The sequence below is a fragment of the Eriocheir sinensis genome, unplaced genomic scaffold (genome assembly GCF_024679095.1).
Source record: "Eriocheir sinensis breed Jianghai 21 unplaced genomic scaffold, ASM2467909v1 Scaffold456, whole genome shotgun sequence".
Taxonomy (NCBI): Eukaryota; Metazoa; Arthropoda; class Malacostraca; order Decapoda; family Varunidae; genus Eriocheir; species Eriocheir sinensis.
Window position 1 is genome coordinate 1 of NW_026111783.1, and position 14,940 is coordinate 14,940.

Genomic DNA, 14,940 nt, shown 5'->3' on the forward strand with positions numbered 1-14,940 from the left:
CTCCTCTGGTAGGCTCAGTAACTACCTGCTTAAGGAAATTATCTTGTATAACTTCAAGAAAGTCCTCGGCTTCCAGGTCACCCACTAGATCTTCCCAGTCTATATTCCTATAATTAAAGTCCCCCATTACGCAGACATTTCTACTCATACTCGCCCTGCCAATCTCCTGTAGTAATATACTCGTGTCCTGCCTGTTAAGGTTGGGTGGCCTGTATATAACTCCTAGAGTTAGTTTTTCTTTCCCTTTGTAAACGTCCACCCAAACTGATTCTGAATCCATGTTAGTTTTGACTGAGTTGTTAACTAAACATTTAAGTGAGTCTTTAACATATAGCGCAACTCCACCTTCCTTTCTACCCCTTCTGTCTTTGTGAAACATCTGATAACCCGTTATTTCAAATTCTGATCTAAAATTTCTATTAGCAGTGTCTATCCATGTCTCAGTGATCGCTATTATGTCAAAATTTTCTGAACAAGCTTCACCCCTTAGTAAGTCTATCTTGTTTCTGAGGCTCCTGCTGTTAGTATAGAAGATTCTTAGCCCGTCCTCTGTTACTCCCCTAGAATTACTTCTAAGCTGCCTGGTTATATTATGAGCTAGATGTCCCCTCCCATTACTCCTCCCATTGCTCCCATTACTCCTCCCCCCCTCGCCTATACTAAAAAATCCCTCAGGGTACCAAGTGCTCGCTCAAGGGAGTCTGAGAGAGCCTCAACACCCTTGAAGGGAAGGAGAAAGATGAAGGCAGACGATGGAACAGAGATGGAATGAGAGAGGAAGGGAGAGAGGGAGAGAGGCGAAGAAAGACGAGAGGCAGGGAGAGAGGGAGAGAAGGAAGGAGGGAAGAAGAATTAATGTCTCCAAGGTTATGTTAAGGTAAGCCAGTAACCCGGAAACTCCTCCTCCTCCTCCTCCTCCTCCTCCTCCTCCTCCTCCTCTTCCTCCTCCTCCTTCGCTTCCTCATCATACTCTTACTCAGTGTTTGCCTTTATTATTTATCTCTTTATTTTCTCCTACCATCACCACCACCATCACCACCACCATCACCACCACCAAGTCTGAATCCCATCATCACCATCATTATCACCACCACTATCATCATCACCACCCACACCATCACCAAAGAAAACACTATTTTTTTTCTTCTTAAACCTACTCTCTACCCATCTTCATCCCCCCCATCCCCCCACCCCACCCCCGCTCCACTTCCACCACCATCGTTCCTCTGCATCACCACCATGTCATACAGTCTTATCAACAGTATCACCGTCAATGTTAATATTCTTTTTTTTTTTTTTTTTTTTTTTTTACTCCAGCTATGTCTGTTTCTTCAAGCACATCATTTCATCTTAATATTATGCAACTATATATTATCATCTTTCATTACTTAACATCTCTCCACACATTTACTTTTTTTTTCTTTATTTTCCTTTTCATCCCTTCCTATATTTCTTGTTTCCCCACTTTACAAGCTTCAGAATTATGATAAACTGTCTCCTTTCCTCTTTTTACTTAACCTTTTTTTTCTCTCCTTCCTGCTCCTCCAGCACACACACACACACACACACACACACACCACACCACATCACACCACACCACACCTTACTTCACCTTAACCTTCTTCGACCCCGTCACTACCACCACCACCACCACCGCTACCACCACCACCACTACCACCACCGCCAGGAACATGTCGAGGGAGCATCTGGTCTCCTTGATACACGCTCCCAACTGGATATTAAAGAAGATTAGAAACTGAGACCAGAGAGGAACATTTACTCGTCCGTCCCTGCTGGTCACGGCGATCGAGAGTGGTCTGGGCGGTCCGGGATGGGAGGTGGGGAAAGGGAGGGGAAGAGATGGGATGGGAAGAGGGAAAAGGAGAAGAGATGAAGTGGGATGGGATGGGAGAAAAGATGGGATGGGAAGGGAGGAATCGACATGGGATGGGAGTGGAAAAGATTTGACGGGAGGGAAAGAGATGGGATGGGAAGAGGGAATGGGAGAAGAGATGAAGTGGAATGGGATGGGAGAAAAGATGGGATGGGAAGGGAGGAATCGAGATGGGATGGGAGTGGAAAAGATTTGGCAGGATTTGAAGGGAGTGGAAGTAGATGGGAGGAGGAGAGATGGGATGAGATAGAATGGGAAAGGAAAAGATGAGATGGGAGGTGAAGAGAAGGGATGGAATGATATGGAAGGGCTATCAGAGGAGGTAAGATAGGATGGGATGGGAGATGAAGAGATGGGATTTGATGGGAGAAGAGATGGAACAGGATGAGAAGATATGGAATGGGATGGGATGAGCTGCTTTTGTCTGAAATTACAATGTTAGTAGATATTTGGTCAGGGTAGTTTTTTTTTCTCTGTGTTGTGGTCAAGTTATGTTATGGAAGAGCAAGTTTGGATTGGCAAAGTTAAGTAAAATGAGTTTGTGGTTGGTCAGGTTGGATCACTTTATTTATTTTTTATTTTTTTATTTTTTTATTGTTTTTAGTAAAGGAGGCAGCTCAGAGGCCAAGAGAAAAAAGGTAATGTTAAATTTGGAAAGGCTAAGTTAGATGAAGTGCGCTTGTGGTAGGTCAAGTTAGGCTAGGATGGGAAAGACGTGATTATATTTGATTAGGCAGTGGTTGTGGTAGGTTAGGTAGGGTGTAAAGAACAGATGTGCATGGGGTAGGGATAGGTGAAGTGAATTTGGGTAGGTCAAGTGAGGTCAGGTTGTGATTGCTTTGGTTATATTTCGGTTGGTTCTGGATGTAGTAGGTTAGGTTAGGTGAGGTGAGGTGTGGTAAGGTAAGATAAGTTTTTTGTGGGTTTTTTTCCTTTCAAATCCCGTCAAATCTTTTCCACTCCCATCCCATCTCGATTCCTCCTTTCCCATCCCATCTTTTCTCCCATCCCATCCCACTTCATCTCTTCTCCCATTCCCTTTTCCCATCCCATCTCTTCCACTCCCATCCCATCTCGATTCCTCCCTTCCCATCCCATCTTTTCTCCCATCCCATTCCCTCTTCCCATCCCATCTTTTCCACTCCCATCCCATCTCGATTCCTCCCTTCCCATCCCATCCTACTTCATCTCTTCTCCCATTCCCTCTTCCCATCCCATCTCTTCCCCTCCCCTCCCATCCCTTTCCCCACCTCTCATCCCTCCCTGTCGTCGCATCCAACAACAGCGGCAACAAAAACAACAGCGTGACCACAACCGATACCCCCCCCGCAGACACACATTCACCACTCCCCCACAGACACACATCCCGCTTCTCTCCCACACGCATTCTCCCTCCCTCCTCCCACCCCCCCTCCCCCCCACACACACACACACCTGCTCCACCCGGCCGCTATCAATCCTCGATGATGTATTGGCTTCCTGCAACACCGTAAATTGTAATGGTAGGGGAGCACTTCGGCAGTCAACAACAGATTTATAGGTAACGCATGTGTTTGCCTTACATAAATACCCGAACAGCCAGCCAGCCAGTCAGGAGATGCAGACTTTGGCGCACACACACACACACACACACACACACACACACACACACACACACACACACACACACACACACACAAGTATTTTTTTTTACTCGTTACTAAAAAGAAAGGAAGATGTTTTTTTTTTTTTACCATTGAGCCAAAGCAAAATAAGTAATATATAGAATTCGATTGATAAAACTGACGTGAATTAATCCATGGAAAGGTACAAAGAATATCTAAAGTTACAATATAAGCTCTAAATGAAGACAAACTGAAGAAAAAAAATACGATCATGCTGAAAGGTAGATATGCAGGTAGGAGAGCAGGGAAGGAGGCGGCTACAAGGATAAGATAGCAGGCATGAAAGTAGATAGGTAGGTAAGAGGGAAGTGAAGCCGGCTGAAGGAGGGCAAACAGGTAGACAGCCAGGCAGGTAGAAAGTAGATAGGTGGGCAAGCAGAAAGAAAGCAGGTAGAAAGAGATAAATAAAGAGAGCATATAGAAAGTAGATAGGTGGGCAAGCAGGTAGACAGCCAGGCAGGTAGAAAGTAGATAGGTGGGTAAGAAGGAAGTGAAGCAGGCTGAAAGAGGGCAAGCAGGTAGGCAGCCAGGCAGGTAAGCAGGTAAGGAAACAAGCAGACAAGCAAGAAAACATGTAGACAGGGAGCGAGGAAGGGAAAATAGCAGACAGATGGGATGGCGAGTAGCTGAATAGGTAGGAAGGTAAGCAGGCAGGAACACAAGCAGGCATTCAGGGGGGTAGGAAAGTAAGTAAACAGGCAAACAGACCACCGTTGCCAGATTGTCGTACTCGGAGCATAGGTTTCTGACGCCTAACTATTGCCAAGAAACATCAGGAATTAACTATTTTAACGATAATTATAAGTGAATCTCCTTATTGGGGTCCACGAGACAATTTTGGGGTTGGAAGTCGGTAAATATAAGAGGCTGAGTAAGACAATCTGGCAACGTTGAAATAGACAAGTAGATAGGTTGATAGGAGGGGAGGAAAGACAGCATGTAGTTAGGAAAGCGAGCAGGTGAGTTGAAAGGTAAGCAGGGAAAAAAACGAGCAGGCAGGCAGGCAGGCAAGTTATAAGCAGCTCCAGATCCTTTCCTCCAGGCTGTTGTGGGCGGGGTGGGGGTAGGGGGGCGCAGGCGGGAGTGGCGGGTGTGGGTGTGGCGGCGCCGCCCACACTCTGTACGGAGCCGCCCCCACCACGCCGCCACGCCTCCGGGTGGAGTGTGACACGCACCAAATTGTCATCCAAACACTGCAAGCAAGCACACACACACACACACACACACACACACACACACACACACACACACACACACACACACACACACACACACACACACACACACACACACACACACACACACACACACACAGTAAGGCTTCATCTGGCATATACAAAAAAAAAATTACACACACAAACCCATACACCTGTCAACCTGTAATTGAGGACCGTGTGTGTGTGTGTGTGTGTGTGTGTGTGTGTGTGTGTGTGTGTGTGTGTGTGTGTGTGCGTGTGCGTGTGCTGGCTGCATGTATACATCTCGTGACCTCAAAACTGATCACGTCTCGTCTCGTCTGGTAGCTTCCGTGTCGTGGTCATCGTCTCGTCGGGGTCCGGGGGTGCTGTGTTTCGATGGAGGTGTGTCGTGTAGTGCTGTGTTAGCCCTCCTTCCTGTGTTATTAGTGTGATTGTGGACCCTCGCTTCATCAGACACGTCCAGCTGGGAGTAGACGAGGAAAGGGAGGAGAAGGTGGTAGTGAAGGAAAAGGAGATAATGGGAGAGAAGGAGAAAGGGAAGGATATATATAAAAGTCCAGCTGGTAGAAGACGAGGAAAGGGAGGAGGAGGAAAAGGAGATGATGATGGAGAAGGAAAAGGAAGAGATGGAAATATAAAAGTCAGTAAAGGACGAGGATGAGGCCTATAGAAAGTAAAGGATTGAAAGGGTAGGGGTGGAGGAGAAAAGATTTAAAGGAAAGGAAAGAAGAAAGGAAAGAAGAACTAGCAATAAAGATATAGAAGATGGGATGTAGGTTATTGTGTTGCCGTACATAAGAACAAATGGAATAGAGAAGGAAGGACAGAAGAAAATAGTGCTGGAAGTGCACGAACAAGAAGAAAAAGGCGATGAAGGAGAAGAAGAAGAAGAGGCAGGAGGAGGAGAAGGAAAGAAAGAGGGTGAGGTAGTGATGGCGGCGGTGGAGGAGGAGGAGGAGGAGGAGGAGGAGGAGGAGGAGGAGGAGAAGGAGGAACCGGAGAAAATATGATGGAGATGAAGGCGAGGGAAGATGAAGAATGGACAGCTGATGCATGAAGGAAGAGGTGATGCTGTTAGGGGTGAAGGAAGTGGAAGACATGAAGGAGGAGGAGAAGGAAGAGAAGGTGGAGAAGGACAGTGGCAAAGAGGATGGAAAGAGAAAAGGAAGAAAGAAGGGAGAAAAAGGGGGGTGGAGGGAGGTAGGGAGGTGCCTTCTGGCGCGGTCTGTTGTACCAATTTGTGGGATCACGGAATGGGAGAACTTTAAAGGGAAGGAATATAAGGTTGTCATCTCTATACTACCTCTCTCTACCTGTCTATCTATCTGTCTGTCTATCTCTCTATCTATCACATCCTCCCTGCTTATCCTCTCCCTCCCTTAGTACAATAATTTCCCCTTCTTCTCCGGTTCTCGCCCCCTTCCCTTCCAGTTCTTAAACCCTCCCCTTCCACCCTGCCAATCCATATCTCCCTATCACCTGCCTGCCTTTCCCTCCCTTATTACTATTCCCCCTTCTTTATTGGTTCTTTCTCCCTCCTCTTTCACATCTTCCTTCCCCTTCCAGCTCTTCCTCCTTCCCCTTCCATTTCTTCCTCCTTCCTCTTCCAGTTCCTCCTCCCTCCCCTTCCAAGTCTTCCTCCCTCCCCTTCCATCTCTCCCTCCTCCCCCTTCCATTTCTTCCTCCTTCCCCTTCCAGTTCCTCCTCCCTCCGCTTCCAGTCCTTCCTCCCTCCCCTTCCACCCCTGCCAAGCCCTTTCCTTACTTGCCATGCCCGTCTGTCTGTCTGTCTCCACCTTGACTATTTGTTATGCTTTAAGTTGTTTTTTTGCATTGTTTTGGCTGTTGTTGTTGATGTTATTTTCTTTGGTGGTGGTGATGGTGTTGCTGTTATTGTTGTTGTTGTTGTTGTTGTTGTTGTTGTTGTTGTTGTTGTTGTTGTTGTTGTTGTTGTTGTTGTTGTTGTTGTTCGTGTTGGTGGTGTTTGGCTTATCGTTGTGTATGTTAATGTCGTTGTCGTTATCAGTGACGGTCGTGTTGTTGTTGTTGATTACGCGGATGTTTGCTGCGTCGAGGGAGTGAGCGAGGCCGTGGGCGTGGCGTCTGTTGTTTGTGTCGTGCTTATTGGTTTGTTGTTATTTGTTTATTAATCATTTACTATTATTATTATTATTATTATTATTATTATTATTATTATTATTATTATTATTGTTATTATTATTATTATTATTATTATTATTACTATTGTTATTATTATTACTGCTACTACTAATACTATCATTTTCATCGTTAGCGACAGTTCAAAGCTCAGGGAAAACCATACTGTAGATTTTTTTTAAATGAAACAACAACACAATGATGACGACGAGGAAGACGAAGGAAGAGAAGAAGAAGAAAACGAAGAAAAAGAAAAAAGAAAAAGAAAGAAAAAGAGAAAGGAACAAGGCAACGAAGAAACAGGAAAAACGAAGAATCAAAAAGAAATAAAACAAAAATTACGAGAAGGAAAAAATGACGAAAAAAAGACGAAAAAAAATGTATAAACAAGATTAGAAAAAAAGAGCAAAAAAGTCCAAAATAGCAGCAATGTGGCGGCTGAGTGAAGTGTATCCGGATGGTCCCTTTAACCTTGAGAAAATAATGTCACTGATCCCCTACCCCCCTCCCCCTCTCTCCCCCTCTCCCCTGCCCCCTGCCCCCTCCCCCCTTCCTTATGCGTCTTGTTGTGTCTCCGTGTCCAGGCCCGAAGACACGATCATTATAGCATAACCACGAGCCCCGAACACACACACACACACACACACACACACACACACACACACACACACACACACACACACACACACTTTGATAATCCCTCATATGCCCCTATATTATTTTTTTTCTCTTGCTCATAACACTCCATGTCTTCTTTCTCCTCCTCCTGTTCCTCTTCTTCCTCTTTTTACTTGCCTTCTAAATCTCTTCCTGATCCTTTTCCTTCCATTCCTATTTGTCTCATTTTCTGCTTATTGTACTCCTGATCCTCCTCCTCCTCCTCCTCCTCCTCCTCCTCCTCCTCCTCCTCCTCCTTATCTTCCTCCTCCTCCTCCTCCTCCTCCTCCACTTTCTCCACCTCTCTGGTTGCCTTCCTCTCCCCACACTCCTTCCCACACACAGACAGACACGCTCAGAGACACACATCTTGGTTAATATATTCAACGCTTCACGGTTCGACCCCTGGAGGCGTGTCTCTGTCTGTGTGTCTGTCTGTGTTCTGCGTCAGCTAAGATTCTCATATATCTGAAGCGTAAATAATGAAATCCGTCGTTATTATGTAGACTTCATGGGGTTTTTTTAGCACTTATGGAAAAATAAATTTGGTATAAGAATATTGTTTTGTGATTCATATGCCTAACCTTAACCAGGAACATTTGATATATCAACCAGCACGGTTATATACGAAATGTTGCCAATAATTAGTTGTCTATCCTCATCTGGCAATTGAATTTCTAGAGACTTATTTCACAAAGATATGCTTTTTTTTTATGTCCATACAAAATAAAAGCATCGACATCTCAAAAACATTAAGATTCGTGAAGGGAAAAACTAGGTCCGTTTCTACGAGAAAAAGTAAATCAGGGGAATCATTATGACAACGTACGCTAAAAAAATGTCAACTCTGTTCTTGAACCTCAAAAAAGGATCGTCACTGAGGCTCCAGGTGAGATTGTTTTGCAAAAAGCTTTGTGTGGCAATAAGATAAGAGTAGAGAGGAGTCTAGAGTGTGGCCAGGAGTTTGGAATCGTATGTCAAATAATTCATTTTTATAATTCAAACCGCAAACCAAACATTCCTGTTTGTGGAAACAGGAATGATTTGCACGGTGATATTGTCCTTGGTAAAAGAAGTACCTGCTAAAAGAACTTTTTAAAAGTAATAGTTAAAAACTGTTAAAAGAAGCACAGTGATATTCTCCTTGTTACTAGAAGCTTCACTAAGAGCCACGGGAAATATAAAAAAACAACGGAGCAATATATATCACCGAATATTATTATATCTTTTAAGCGCTCCTCAAAAAATACAATACACGTCAGGACCTCGAGGCAAAAAGTTGGGCGGCTGACAAGAAGAAATTTTCCATAACAATAAAATTAGAATATAAAAAAAGAGTAACCTGGGGCGAGGAAGCGAGGATCTGTGTGTGTGTGTGTGTGTGTGTGTGTGTGTGTGTGTGTGTGTGTGTGTGTGTGTGTGTGTGTGTGTGTGTGTGTGTGTGTGTGTGTGTGTGTTTGTGTGCGTATGCGTGTGTGTGTGTGTGTGTGTGTGTCTGGCAGTCAAGTAGGAAGAGTTTTTTTTTTTCTCTCGTCCCCGGAATGAAGGCGATCAGGTCGGAAAACAAATGAAGGTCGGGGCTAAGCGAGGCACGCCGCGGGCTCAACCTTCTTAATGAGCCACGTAAAAACAGCCTAATTTACTCATCATAGTATCCGCTCCCTCCGTCCCGGCCCTACCGTTCCGTTCCATTCCGTTCCGTTCCGTTTCTCTCTTGTTCCATCACGTTTATATTGTCCTGTTTTTCTCTTTCTGGTTTTCTCTTCCTCCGTTCTTTCTTGGGCCGTTCCTTCCCGCCCATTCGTGTTATTCCGTTCCATTCCTTTCGTTCTGTTCCGTTTTGCCCGTTCCTTCCTTCCTGTTAGTTCCGTCTACTCCCGTTCATTTTCTCCCCGTCCCTTTTGTTTCCTTTTCCTTCCCGTTCCATTTTCTCCGTTATTTCCCGGTTCTTCCTGTTCTTTTCCGTTCCGTTCAATTTCTCCTCGTTTATTGTTCTCCCAGCTCGTTCTTTCTCCCCTCTCTCTTCGTTTACTTACTTCCCTTCCCTTTCTTTCACATTTCTTCCCTCTTTTCGTCCTCTTCATCCCCTGTGCTTCCTCCCCCTCCTTCCCCTCCACCTCATTCTCATCCCGTTCCATTCTTTCGCTCCTCTCCTTCTCGTTCACATCTTCCCACTCGTTTATTCCTTCCTTTCGTCTTCCACATCCCCCCTCTTCCTCCTCCTCCTCCTTCCTCCTGCTCCTCTCCCTCCTCTAACTCTTCCTCCTCGTTCGTCCTCCATGCTCTTTGCTCCTCCCCTATCATTCCTATCAGCCCCCGTTCCCTCCCTCCCTTCCCCTCCGTTCCTTCCCTCCTCCACTCCGCTCCCTCCCTTGCCCCTCCGTTCCCCCCTTTCCCTTTCTCTCCCCCTCTTCCCCTCCACCCCCCATCAGGCGGCCGGAAGACAGCTGATCGCCCTTCTTAGCCATTCCCATTCCTGCTCATTCCCGTCCACGGCGTAAGCGATTCCCGATAGGTTACGGCGACTTCCACATTTGCTTCGTCTCGCCCCGCTAAGGATCAGCTGCCAGGTGTAATTGTTGTTGTTGTTGTTGTTGTTGTTGTTGTTGTTGTTGTTGTTGTTGTTGTTGTTGTTTTGCTTCACACCTGGTCTCAATTTTTTTTTTCAGGTGGATTGATTATGGTAACTCTGCGTCGTCTTTTTTCTTCTTCCTTTTCTTCTTCCTTTTGGTTTAACTCAATATTTCGTTTTTGTTGTTGCCTCCTTTTTTTCTTTTTTTTTTCCTGCTATCCTTTCCCTTTTTTTTTTCATTTATCTCCTTCCGTATTTTATTTTCCATTTTCCATTTTGCGTTTGTTTTCTCCTCTCGCTCTGTTATTTTTTCCTGCCTTTCTCTCCTCACTTCTCCATTTCTTTTCTTTATCCCTCTCACTTCTTCCTCCTTAATTTCTTTCTTCTTTTTTGTATCATTCTCATTCTATATCATTTTATTTCATTCTCATTCTTATTTGTTATTTTTTCCTGCTTTTTTCTCTTTACTTTTCCATTTCTTTTCTTTATCACTTAATTTTTTTCTTATCAATGTTTTATTTTCGTGTATTCGTTGTCGTGTTCATTCCTTTATCTTTCTTTAGTTTTTTTTTTTTCAGCTTCTCACCTTAACTTTTCTTCCCTTATTTTGCCCTCGTTTTTTTCTTAGGTTTTTTTTTATATATTCCTTTATTTTCGTCCCTTTCCTCTCCTTTCACTTATTTTTTCCTGACTTGTTTTCCTTTCTTTTCTTGATCTTCTCTGCTTCCTTTCCTTTCCTTTACTCTTTTTCTCACCTTTCCTTGCTGCTTTATCTCTCTTACCGTCATACTTTGGTGTTTTTTTTTTTTCTTTTTGCGTGTTTAAACGTGTTATATAACCTTCACACACACACACACACACACACACACACACACACACACACACAGAAAAATCACAGTTTCCCTCATCCTCCATTTCTTCCTCCTCCTCCTCCTCCTCCTCCTCCTCCTCCTCCTCTCCCTTCCCTTCTTGGCATACACATAGAGGGACGCCATAAGAAAAGGGATGGAGTCTTGTGGTTGAAAGAGGGAAAGGGAGAGGGAGGGGGAGAGGGAGAGATGGAGGGAGAAATGACTTAAGCGATAACACGAGAGGAGGGAAGCGGAAAATGGGAGAGACGTATAGATTGAGGGAGAAGGAGAGAGAGAGAGAGAGAGAGAGAGAGAGAGAGAGAGAGAGAGAGAGAGAGAGAGAGACGTTGGAAGAAGAAAAGGAAAAGGAGAACATTGTGAGAAAATAAAGGTTGCAAAGAATTGAAAAGAATGGAAGGAAAAGAGAAGGGAAATAATACGAAGGAAGAAAATAGAAAGACGAAGAAAAGGAAAAAACAAAAGCCCGCAAAGTAACTAAATCCCACAACATATCAAGAAAAAGAGGGAAGAAAAGAAGAAAAAGAAAAAAAAGGAAAGAAAAGGGCGGCAATAGGAGGGAACAGGGTCAAAATTGGAGGAAGGAGAAAAGGAGAGAATAAAGAGAACAGGAAACAGGGAGGTGGAGGAGGAGGAGGAGGAGGAGGAAGAGGAGGAGGAGGAAAAGGAGTAGGGAGGAGGAGGAGGCCCTTGTATTATTGCGTCAAGGTCAGTCCACGCGTCTTCCAGTCCATTACTGAGCCACTAAACCAATTATGTAGCGATAAAGGGTCAACAATGAGGGCGGGTCACTGCTCCCCCTCCTCCTCCTCATCATCATCCTCCTCCTTCTTGGGTGGGCTCTTTGGCTTCTGGTAACACTGATTGAAGAAAATGGGAAATGGTAGTCATGGGGTAGGTGATATATATATATATATATATATATATATATATATATATATATATATATATATATATATATATATATATATATATATATATATATATATATATATATATATATATATATATATATATATATATATATATATATATATATATATATAAGGTACGGTACTATTTTTATCTCTCAAAGCTCTGTTGCCTCTGATGATGTTGGTGGTGATAGTTAGCTGATGTTATATGAAGGGAATAACTAGAGAGGGTATGAACCTGGACAGATGATGAGAAGAGAGGAAGTGGAAAGACGGGTAGTGTAAGTGGACGCTCAGGGTAAAAGAGAAGGATGATGATGGTGAATGTGATGTTGTTAGTGGTGGTGGTGGTGGTGGTGATGGTGGTGCGAACGAGAGAATGATTGTGGCCATCCCCTGACCTCCAGCAATTGATAACCTTGTGTCTGTGTCGTGCCGGTATTGAACTCCCATCAGTGAAGGTGCTGGCTGGGAGGTGGTGGTGGCGTGTGCTTCTCTTACTCTTCCTCCTATTCCTCCTTTTCCTCCATCTTCTGCTCCTCCTCCTCCTCCTCCTCTTCTCCCTCCTCCACCACCTGTTTCAATCCGCTTTCTAACTTCTTCTCATCTTCTATTGCATCTATTTTTTTCTTTCCTCTCCTTCTCCTCTCTTCTTTTTTTCTTGCATTTAACTGTCTAATGCCATCGTTTCAATTTTTCAAGTATCTTCTTTTTATATTTTTATTGTAATCTGTCAATTTTTTCTACCTTATCTGCCTACGCTTAACCATTCCATTCTCCCATCCTCCTATCTATATATTTCCTACATTTCTTATTTATTAATTCATCATTTCAAAAGCTCATTCCATACCTCCATCCTCCACTTCTCTATCCATCTCTCTCCTGCTTTAATCCTCCTTCTCCCTTACTCCTTTACTCTTTCTTCCTTCTCTTCCTCCTTCCTCCAACATTCCCAAAGCTCCTCCTCCAGTCCTCCATCCCTCCATTTCTCTCTCTCTTACATTAATCCCTTCTTCTCCCTTACACACCCCGCCCCCTTCCCCTCTCCCCTCCCCCACTCACCCACAGGGGGTAAGGGAGCTTAACCACTGGAAAGGGAGACAAGGGAGGGAAGGAGTGAGGTGGTCTGGTCTGGCCTTGGTCATTCCATTATCAAGACCAAGACGACGTAATTGTGGTCTGTCTGTGTGGGATTGTGAGGTGGTGATGATGATGATGATGATGATGGCGATAATGATGGACTGGAGAAAGAAGATTTTTAAGGAGAAAATTAAAAAGTACTAGATAAAGAAATAGAAGGGGAGAGGAAGAGGTGATGATGAGAGCAAGTAAGGATTTAAAAATAGAAGAAAATGTTTGTAGAGGAAAAAAATGATTCAGTGGGAGTGACAAAGGAAGAACATAATGGAGGAACGAAAAAGGAAAAAAAAAGGGAAAAGCTCAAGGGTCAATGATGAAAAGGAAGATGAGGAACAAGAAAGAGAAAAATATGGACGTGGAAAGTGGTTAGTGGTATTAGAAGTAATGGTAATGGTAGTAATAGTAGTAGTAGTAGTAGTAGTAGTAGTAGTAGTAGTAGTAGTAGTAGTAGTAGTAGTAGTAAATGGGATAGTAATGACCTTTATCGTATGTTATCTACTTAACCTTTATAAATATTGCTGGCGAAACTACTTTTTTTTTTTTTACAGCAGAGGAGACAGTGCGAGGGCGTAAAAAAAAGAGAAAAAAACAATAATGAAAAAAAAAGCCCGCTACTTAATGCTCCTTAAAATATTATGCATTCTAACATACACTAACAATACGTGAATAAAAAGAATAAAAGAAAAAAAAAGAACACAAAAATCCGAGAGAGCATTTTACCACCACCTCCACCACCACCACCACCACCAACAACAACAACAACAACGATAACAGTGACACCCTTCACCACAACCACCACCATCACCACAATCACCACCACAGTTACCAACACCAGCAATAAAAGCCTCGAGCGGATACTCTCCCTTCCCCTCCCTTCCTTCCCTTTCCCCTCTTCTCTCCCTTTTAAGCCCTCTTCTCCCGCACTTCCCTCTCCCCACCCTCACCTTCCTTCACCCTCTTCCCCTCTTCTGAGCCATCCAGCCTCCCCCCCCCCCCCCCGCTTCCTGCCGCACCCCTTCCCCTCACTTCCCCTCGTGCCGGGTCGGAGGTCAGAGCTGTTAGAGCGTTAACGACCCCGTCATTGAGTCACAACTATTGCCCTTCCTCTCCCTCGCCCTCTCCTCTCCTCTCTCTCCCATCGGTCTCTCCCTTGGCCTCTCTCGGTTCCTCCCTCCTTGTTCAGTCTTGGCAGCTTCTTTCTTTATTTTCACTTTTTTTTTTCATTTAAAGAATGTTTAGGATAGTCACTTATTTTTGTTTATTATAGAAGGATTTTTTTCTTTTTCTTTGTTCAGTTCTTGACCTACGTTTACGAATAAAAACTCTTGTAGGGAATGGGAAAATGTGCACTTTGACTGAATTATAGGGTAGAAAGCGTAAAGAAATTGTATTGGAACGAGTGCAGCATAAAAAGGGAAGATTGTAGAAAAGTGTATATTTTTATAACATATTTATATGTTTATTTATTTATTTATTTTTAAGCGAGGCGTTGAGTATTAATGGAGTTTTGACTGTTCATTTATAAGCTGGTTTCGTTCGTGTAGACTGATTTACTTACAAGCAGAGATACCTGTTGTTTTCTTGTATATGATGGAATGGTTGCTGTGCTGTTTTTTTTTTATTATTTTCTCGTGATGTATATTTTCCACATAATTTATATCACGCGTTTTATGAATTAGTCATTTTTTTACTCACTCAGTCAGTCAGTCAGTCAGCCAACCAGTCAACCTGCCAGCCACTCAGCCAGTCAGTCAGCCAGCCAGTCAACCTTCCAGCCACTCACCAAGTCATTCAATCGCCAGCCAGTCAACCTTCCAGCCACTCAGCCAGTCAGTCAATCGCCAGCCAGTCAACCTTCCAGCCACTCAGCCAGTC